Source organism: Salmo salar, chromosome ssa05 (assembly GCF_905237065.1).
Source record: "Salmo salar chromosome ssa05, Ssal_v3.1, whole genome shotgun sequence".
NCBI classification, from domain to species: domain Eukaryota; kingdom Metazoa; phylum Chordata; class Actinopteri; order Salmoniformes; family Salmonidae; genus Salmo; species Salmo salar.
The window spans coordinates 76,047,655-76,057,187 of NC_059446.1; positions in this window are offsets into that span (position 1 = coordinate 76,047,655).

Here is a 9,533-nt window from a genome sequence, read left to right on the forward strand (position 1 = left end):
GAATGAGTCTGTTAGTTGTACAGTTACAAGATGACATGTCATACACTGGGTTGTTCTGAACAGAATGAGTCTGTTAGCTGTACAGTTACAAGATGACATGGTCATACCCTGGGTTGTTCTGAACAGAATGAGTCTGTTAGTTGTACAGTTACAAGATGACATGTCGTCATACCCTGGGTTGTTCTGAACAGAATGAGCCTGTTAGTTGTACAGTTACAAGATGACATGTCGTCATACCCTGGGTTGTTCTGAACAGAATGAGTCTGTTAGTTGTACAGTTACAAGATGACATGTCGTCATACCCTGGGTTGTTCTGAACAGAATGAGTCTGTTAGTTGTACAGTTACATGATGACATGTCGTCATACCCTGGGTTGTTCTGAACAGAATGAGTCTGTTAGTTGTACAGTTACAAGATGACATGTCGTCATACCCTGGGTTGTTCTGAACAGAATGAGTCTGTTAGTTGTACAGTTACAAGATGATATGTCATACCCTGGGTTGTTCTGAACAGAATGAGTCTGTTAGCTGTACAGTTACAAGATGACATGGTCATACCCTGGGTTGTTCTGAACAGAATGAGCCTGTTAGATGTACAGTTACAAGATGACATGGTCATACCCTGGGTTGTTCTGAACAGAATGAGCCTGTTAGATGTACAGTTACAAGATGACATGGTCATACCCTGGGTTGTTCTGAACAGAATGAGCCTGTTAGATGTACAGTTACAAGATGACATGTCGTCATACCCTGGGTTGTTCTGAACAGAATGAGCCTGTTAGCTGTACAGTTACAAGATGACATGTCATACCCTGGGTTGTTCTGAACAGAATGAGTCTGTTAGTTGTACAGTTACAAGATGACATGTCATACCCTGGGTTGTTCTGAACAGAATGAGCCTGTTAGTTGTACAGTTACAAGATGACATGTCGTCATACCCTGGGTTGTTCTGAATAGAATGAGTCTGTTAGTTGTACAGTTACAAGATGACATGTCGTCATACCCTGGGTTGTTCTGAACAGAATGAGTCTGTTAGTTGTACAGTTACAAGATGACATGTCATACACTGGGTTGTTCTGAACAGAATGAGTCTGTTAGCTGTACAGTTACAAGATGACATGGTCATACCCTGGGTTGTTCTGAACAGAATGAGTCTGTTAGTTGTACAGTTACAAGATGACATGTCGTCATACCCTGGGTTGTTCTGAACAGAATGAGCCTGTTAGTTGTACAGTTACAAGATGACATGTCGTCATACCCTGGGTTGTTCTGAACAGAATGAGTCTGTTAGTTGTACAGTTACAAGATGACATGTCGTCATACCCTGGGTTGTTCTGAACAGAATGAGTCTGTTAGTTGTACAGTTACAAGATGACATGTCATACCCTGGGTTGTTCTGAACAGAATGAGCATGTTAGCTGTACAGTTACAAGATGACATGGTCATACCCTGGGTTGTTCTGAACAGAATGAGCCTGTTAGTTGTACAGTTACAAGATGACATGTCATACCCTGGGTTGTCCTGAACAGAATGAGCCTGTTAGATGTACAGTTACAAGATGACATGTCATACCCTGGATGTTCTGAACAGAATGAGCCTGTGTTTGTCTATTGTGAAGGAAATTTGCCACGAAACACGTACCAGAGTGGACTGATGACTCCTTTCTATCCGCTCCAAAATGATGATCAATTTCCCTGAATTGCATTGTGAAAGCCTGACACTGTACTATCCTATTTTATAACTTAGCTAGTCATGTTGGTAATAGAACAGGCTTTCAAACGATGCACACCTGACCCTGATTTATAATGGACCGTTTCTGGATTGCGTAAACAACAACAGTAATTGTGTGATGGCGGGGATGCAAGGTTGTGTTCCAAACACCACAACTACAAGCGTACTTGCACTACATCCTCAATGGCACAGTTCAGAGAGCTCAAAAAAGTACCTTATAGTTAGCTGAAGACTCTTCTTTGAGTCATAGAAGTGCATTGAAATGACTTAGAGAACTGTGTACACTTTACAGAGGTGTGTGTCCACTTGGAGACACCAGTTAGTCCTCTCACTCAAACCCTTGTCATTTTCTTTGTCTTATGTTGCACCTACCACACATTTTCCAGAAATATTCGTATCATGTTACTGAATGTATCCAGAGTATTTTCTAATTTCGTTAAACAAATGCGGCAACAAGTACAGTAAATGTAAAATGCACATAAAATCGACAGTGTAATGTTTGGATTTAGTCTTGTGTCTGGTGAATTGTTGTGTCCTCACCTTTAGTCTAGTAATGTTCCTATAATCACCAAACTGTTCCCTTTCCATTGCTACCATGGTTATGCATACACTTTCATATTTCTTCTGTAAGAAACATTTTAAACACACACACACTTCAATTTAGCCTTATCCATATACTGTAGGCCAGTTCCCACGAGTGTAAAGGGTTAAGAACAGTGGAGGCTGTTGAGGGGAGGACGGCTCATAATAATGGCTGGAACAGACAAATAGAAACCAGGTGTTTAATGTATTTGATCCCATTCCAGTCATTCCTCTCCAGACATTACCACAAGCCTGTCCTCCCCAACCAAGGTGCCACCAACCTCCTGTGCTTAAGACAACAAAATCAATCAGCTTTTTATCTGACTCCTTCCAATTTTTTAAAAACAGTGAATTCCCTGAAGTGTGCAAATTCTTCCCCTTCTCTGCCTACGCACGTTTTGTCAGACACTGGCATCATTACTGAAAAAAGTGTGATACGGGATGCTTTTAATCATTTTATTTTGTCAGGCTATTTATTTGAGAGGAATGGTGGTTTAAATAACCTTGGTCAGTCAGTTTGTTGCTCTTCCCTCTCCCAGCCTCCAGCTGACTCCACGGTTAACCTCTCAACTACTGGTGAATCAGTATGTTCTGTCCGCACCACCCCCTGCTTGCTGAATAATTTACCCATATCTTTAACCTGATTATATCTGGTACTATCACCAAGGTTTGGAAGACGGCTCTGGTACTCCCCCTTCACAAAGGTGGTGATCGATGTGACCTACGCTGAACAAAAATATAAATGTAAAGTGTTGGTCCTATGTTTCATGAGCTGAAATAAAAGATCACAGAAATTTACCAATCGCACAAAGACCTTATTTCTCTCAAATTCTATGCACAAATTGGTTTACATCCCTGTTAGTGAGCATTTATCCTTTGCCAAGATAATCCATCCACCTGATAGGTGTGGCATATCAAGAAGCTGATTAAACAGCATGATCATTACACAGCTGTGCCTTGTGCTGGGGACATAAAAGGCCACTCTAAAATGTGCAGTTTTGACACACAACATAATACCAAAGATCTCTCAAGTTTTGAGGGAGCGTGCGATTGGCATCCTGACCTCTGGAATGTCCACCAGAGCTGTTGCCAGAAAATTGAATGTTTATTGAATGTTTATTTCTCCACCAAGTTTTTTTATGTTACAACACAGAACAGTCAAATGCCTTTCTTGCAAATTCAAAACCCAACAGTGCAATAATCAAAAACAATGTAATACTAGACAAAACACACAAGAAATAAGAATAAGTAAATGAAATACACAATAAAGTAAGTATACTATATACAGGAAATATTTAAAAAGTCAGATCCAATACCATATTTAAATGTGCAGGGATACTGGAGTGATGGAGGTAGATATGTATAGGGGTAAGGTGACAGGGATACTGGAGTGATAGAGGTAGATATGTATAGAGGTAAGGTGACAGGGATATTGGAGTGATGGAGGTAGATATGTATAGGGGTAAGGTGACAGGGATACTGGAGTGATAGAGGTAGATATGTATAGGGGTAAGGTGACAGGGATACTGGAGTGATGGAGGTAGATATGTATAGGGGTAAGGTGACAGGGATACTGGAGTGATGGAGGTAGATATGTATAGGGGTAAGGTGACAGGGATATTGGAGTGATGGAGGTAGATATGTATAGGGGTAAGGTGACAGGGATACTGGAGTGATAGAGGTAGATATGTATAGAGGTAAGGTGACAGGGATACTGGAGTGATGGAGGTAGATATGTATAGGGGTAAGGTGACAGGGATACTGGAGTGATGGAGGTAGATATGTATAGGGGTAAGGTGACAGGGATACTGGAGTAATGGAGGTAGATATGTATAGGGGTAAGATGACAGGGATACTGGAGTGATGGAGGTAGATATGTATAGGGGTAAGGTGACAGGGATACTGGAGTGATGGAGGTAGATATGTATAGGGGTAAGGTGACAGGGATACTGGAGTGATGGAGGTAGATATGTAGTGGGGTAAGGTGACAGGGATACTGGAGTGATGGAGGTAGATATGTATAGGGGTAAGGTGACAGGGATACTGGAGTGATGGAGGTAGATATGTATAGGCGTAAGGTGACAGGGATACTGGAGGGATGGAGGTAGATATGTATAGGGGTAAGGTGACAGGGATACTGGAGTGATGGAGGTAGATATGTATAGGGGTAAGGTGACAGGGATACTGGAGTGATGGAGGTAGATATGTATAGGGGTAAGGTGACAGGGATACTGGAGTGATGGAGGTAGATATGTATAGAGGTAAGGTGACAGGGATACTGGAGTGATGGAGGTAGATATGTATAGGGGTAAGGTGACAGGGATACTGGAGTGATGGAGGTAGATATGTATAGGGGTAAGGTGACAGGGATACTGGAGTGATGGAGGTAGATATGTAGTGGGGTAAGGTGACAGGGATACTGGAGTGATGGAGGTAGATATGTATAGGGGTAAGGTGACAGGGATACTGGAGTGATGGAGGTAGATATGTATAGGGGTAAGGTGACAGGGATACTGGAGTGATGGAGGTAGATATGTATAGGGGTAAGGTGACAGGGATACTGGAGTGATAGAGGTAGATATGTATAGAGGTAAGGTGACAGGGATACTGGAGTGATGGAGGTAGATATGTATAGGGGTAAGGTGACAGGGATACTGGAGTGATGGAGGTAGATATGTATAGAGGTAAGGTGACAGGGATATTGGAGTGATGGAGGTAGATATGTATAGGGGTAAGGAGACAGGGATACTGGAGTGATGGAGGTAGATATGTATAGGGGTAAGGTGACAGGGATACTGGAGTGATGGAGGTAGATATGTATAGGGGTAAGGAGACAGGGATATTGGAGTGATGGAGGTAGATATGTATAGGGGTAAGGTGACAGGGATACTGGAGTGATGGAGGTAGATATGTATAGGCGTAAGGTGACAGGGATACTAGAGTGATGGAGGTAGATATGTATAGGGGTAAGGTGACAGGGATACTGGAGTGATGGAGGTAGATATGTATAGAGGTAAGGTGACAGGGATATTGGAGTGATGGAGGTAGATATGTATAGGGGTAAGGAGACAGGGATACTGGAGTGATGGAGGTAGATATGTATAGAGTTAAGGTGACAGGGATACTGGAGTGATGGAGGTAGATATGTATAGGGGTAAGGTGACAGGGATACTGGAGTGATGGAGGTAGATATGTATAGGGGTAAGGAGACAGGGATATTGGAGTGATAGAGGTAGATATGTATAGGGGTAAGGTGACAGGGATACTGGAGTGATGGAGGTAGATATGTATAGGGGTAAGGTGACAGGGATACTGGAGTGATGGAGGTAGATATGTATAGGGGTAAGGTGACAGGGATACTGGAGTGATGGAGGTAGATATGTATAGGGGTAAGGTGACAGGGATACTGGAGTGATGGAGGTAGATATGTATAGGGGTAAGGAGACAGGGATATTGGAGTGATAGAGGTAGATATGTATAGGGGTAAGGTGACAGGGATATTGGAGTGATGGAGGTAGATATGTATAGGGGTAAGGTGACAGGGATACTGGAGTGATGGAGGTAGATATGTATAGGGGTAAGGTGACAGGGATACTGGAGTGATGGAGGTAGATATGTATAGGGGTAAGGTGACAGGGATACTGGAGTGATGGAGGTAGATATGTATAGGGGTAAGGTGACAGGGATACTGGAGGGATGGAGGTAGATATGTATAGGGGTAAGGTGACAGGGATACTGGAGTGATGGAGGTAGATATGTATAGGGGTAAGGTGACAGGGATACTGGAGTGATGGAGGTAGATATGTATAGGGGTAAGGTGACAGGGATACTGGAGTGATGGAGGTAGATATGTAGTGGGGTAAGGTGACAGGGATACTGGAGTGATGGAGGTAGATATGTATAGAGGTAAGGTGACAGGGATACTGGAGTGATGGAGGTAGATATGTATAGGCACAAGGTGACTAGGCAACAAGATATAAGATAAACAGAGTAGCAACAGGTTGTATGTGAGTGGGTGTGGGGGTGTGTAGAGTCAGTATAAATCTATGTGCATATTATGTGTGAATGAGCAGATGATGGAGTAAGTGAGTGAGTGTATGTGTGTTGGAGTGACAGTGTGTGAGTGTGTTAGTGTGCATAGAGACAGTGCAAAAATAAGTGCTCAATAAAGATACAAGGTTAACTCAGATAGTCCATGTAGCTATTTTGTTATCTATTTATCAGTCGTATTGCTTGGGGATAGAAGCTGTTCAGGAACCTGTTGGTGTCAGACTTGATGTATCGGTACCTCTTGCCGTGCGGCAGCAGAGAGAATAGTCTATAGGGTGGTTGGGTGGTTAGGGTTTTTGACGACTTTTCTGGGCCTTCTTTTCACAACGCCTGATATAGCGGTCCTGGATGGTAGGGAGCTCGGCCCCAGTGATGTACTGGGCTGTCCGCACCACCCTCTGTAGCGCCATGCGATCAAGGGTGGTGCTGTTGCCATACCAAGCGGAGTTTGCAGCCAGTCAATGCTCTCAATTGTACAGCTGTAGAACCTTTTCAGGATTTGAGGGCTCATGGCAAACTTTTTAAACCTCCTGAGGGGAAAGAGGCAATGTCCCGCCTTCTTCACGACTTCCCGACTGCAACGTCGTTTTAGACAATTTGGCAGTACATCCAGTACAGCCTCACAACCGCACACCACCTGTAAGGCATCGTGTGGGCGAGCGGTTTGCTGATGTCAACGTTGTGACAAAGTGCTCCATAGTGGTGGTGGGGTGATGGTATGGGCAGGCATAAGCTACAGACAACAAACACAATTGCATTTATCAATGGCAATTTGAATGCACAGAGATACCGTGACGAGATCCTGAGGCCCATTGTTGTGCCATTCATCAGCCGCCATCACCTCATATTGCACGGCCCCATGTCACAAGAATCTATACACAATTCCTAGAAGCTGAAAATATCCGAGTTCTGGCATGGCCTCTATACCAGACATGTCACCTATTGAGCATGTTTGGTATGCTCTGGATCGACGTGTACGACAGGGTGTTCCAGTTCCCACCAATATCCAGAAACGTGGCAGAGCCATTGAAGAGGAGTAGGACAACATTCCACAGGCCACAATCAACAGCCTGATCATCTCTATGCGAAGGAGATGTGTTGCACTGCATGATGCAAATGGTGGTCACACCAGATACTGACTGGTTTTCTGATCCACGACCCTACCTTTTTTAAAGGTATCTGTGACCAACAGATGGATATCTGTATTCCCAGTCCTGAAATCCATAGATTAGAGACTAATGATATTTTTTAAATTGACTGATTTCCTTATAATGAACTGTAACTCAGTAAAATCTTTGAAATTGTTGCATGTTGCGTTTATATTTTTGTTCAGTATAGATAACTACTGCCCTATCTCAAAACGTTCTTACCTAGCTAAAATATGAAGCTACTGTAAGATCTTTCATATATAGGAATTGTATTCAGTCGGTCTTCAGACCAGGTCATAGCACTGTGTATTCTGTTGTCCAGGCTCTATCTAAACTGCAGTCTACTTTAATTGTTTTACAGAAAAACGTTATTGACCTGAAATGAGTATTGAATGCGGATAAAACAAAGTATATGTTGTTTTCTAGAGCACATGATTTAAACATATGTACCTTGGATGGTGCCCACATTGATCGTGTCCCTGCTTACAAATATCTGGCCATTTGGATAAACAATAAGCTGTCTTTTAAAAAGCATATTGATGAGTTAACTAAGAAGTTGAGAATAAAAATGTATAAAGCCCTTTTGCAAAAACTCCCACACTACCTGACATCTTTACTTAGGCATGGAAGTACGAGTTACCATACTCGATCACATGGATGGCTAACTGTGGAAATTCCATCTGTTGCTCCGAAAAAACAGCTGTTCGTTTCTTTGCACCCCATGTGTGGAACAATCTTCAGAGTTCCCTACAAAAGATGTATTGGTGCCTTTCAGGCATTTCAGTGTTTAATGAGGACCTCTTTGCTGAGGAATGTGATCGTTTTTCATGAGTGTACTTTATTTTATTGTTTTCTCTTTGTATTTATTTTCTGGTGTATTTCCTATGTGTCATTTGTTGTGTAATTGTAAGATGCAGGGCTCCCTTGCAAAAGAGACCTTGATCTCAGTGGGACTCCCTGTCAAAATAAAGGATGAGATGTGTATTTATTTCATCTGTGTGGTAGATGAGATGTGTTATTGTTTAGTGTTGTTTTGTTAATGACACTAATTAGTTCAGTTCCCGTCTGCTGCTGCTCTGAACAGCCAATCAGAAGTCCCGCTGTGAGATCGTCAGCTAGAGGCTAGAGGTAATGGCTGCTGTGTGTATGTAGAAGTGACAGGGCCGTTCTCTTTATATCACGTATCAGCATGTCTTATTACGTGGCATCATGTCTATTTATGAGTGCCTTTTAATCACATGTGCTGTTGTTTACAACGATTATCTTTCACTTAATTCCTTACATTCTTACGTGTGAAATTGAATTAATTAAATCACATGGACTATTTTGCTTGCTTGTACGGTGTGTTGTGATTCCACCAATTGGCATGGACTAAAGTGACATTGAGAATGTTGCCAATTCCCTATCCCCTCCTCCCTCCCAAAACGAATTGCTAAACACGCCCCAGAACTAGAGTCAGAAGGAAGTGGAATGTGTCTTCAGCACGCCATTCAGACCGGGGACCTCTCGACCGACAACATCCACCTCATTGCTGCTGATTGCTGCTCCTCTCCACTGTTCACCTGCTGTGGGAAGAAGACACTACTCATACAAGGCTCTCTATAGCACTCCTAAAGGAAAGGGATTGTTTAGAGTAGGACTCTAATTGTTGCCAGTAGTTGCTCTAATTGTATGTTATGCGACTACAGACACAGGGGACACGCCCACACAGCTGTGAGAGGTTACACCCAACGCTACAACCCAGCAGGCCCGGCGTAGAGCGAGAGATAACCCAGCAGGCCCGGGGTAGAGCGAGAGATAACCCAGCAGGCCCGGCGTAGAGCGAGAGATAACCCAGCAGGCCCGGCGTAGAGGGAGAGATAACACAGCAGGCCCGGCATAGAGCGAGAGATAACCCAGCAGGCCCGGCGTAGAGCGAGAGATAACCCAGCAGGCCCGGCGTAGAGCGAGAGATAACCCAGCAGGCCCGACGTAGAGCGAGAGATAACCCAGCAGGCCCAGCGTAGAGCGAGAGATAACCCAG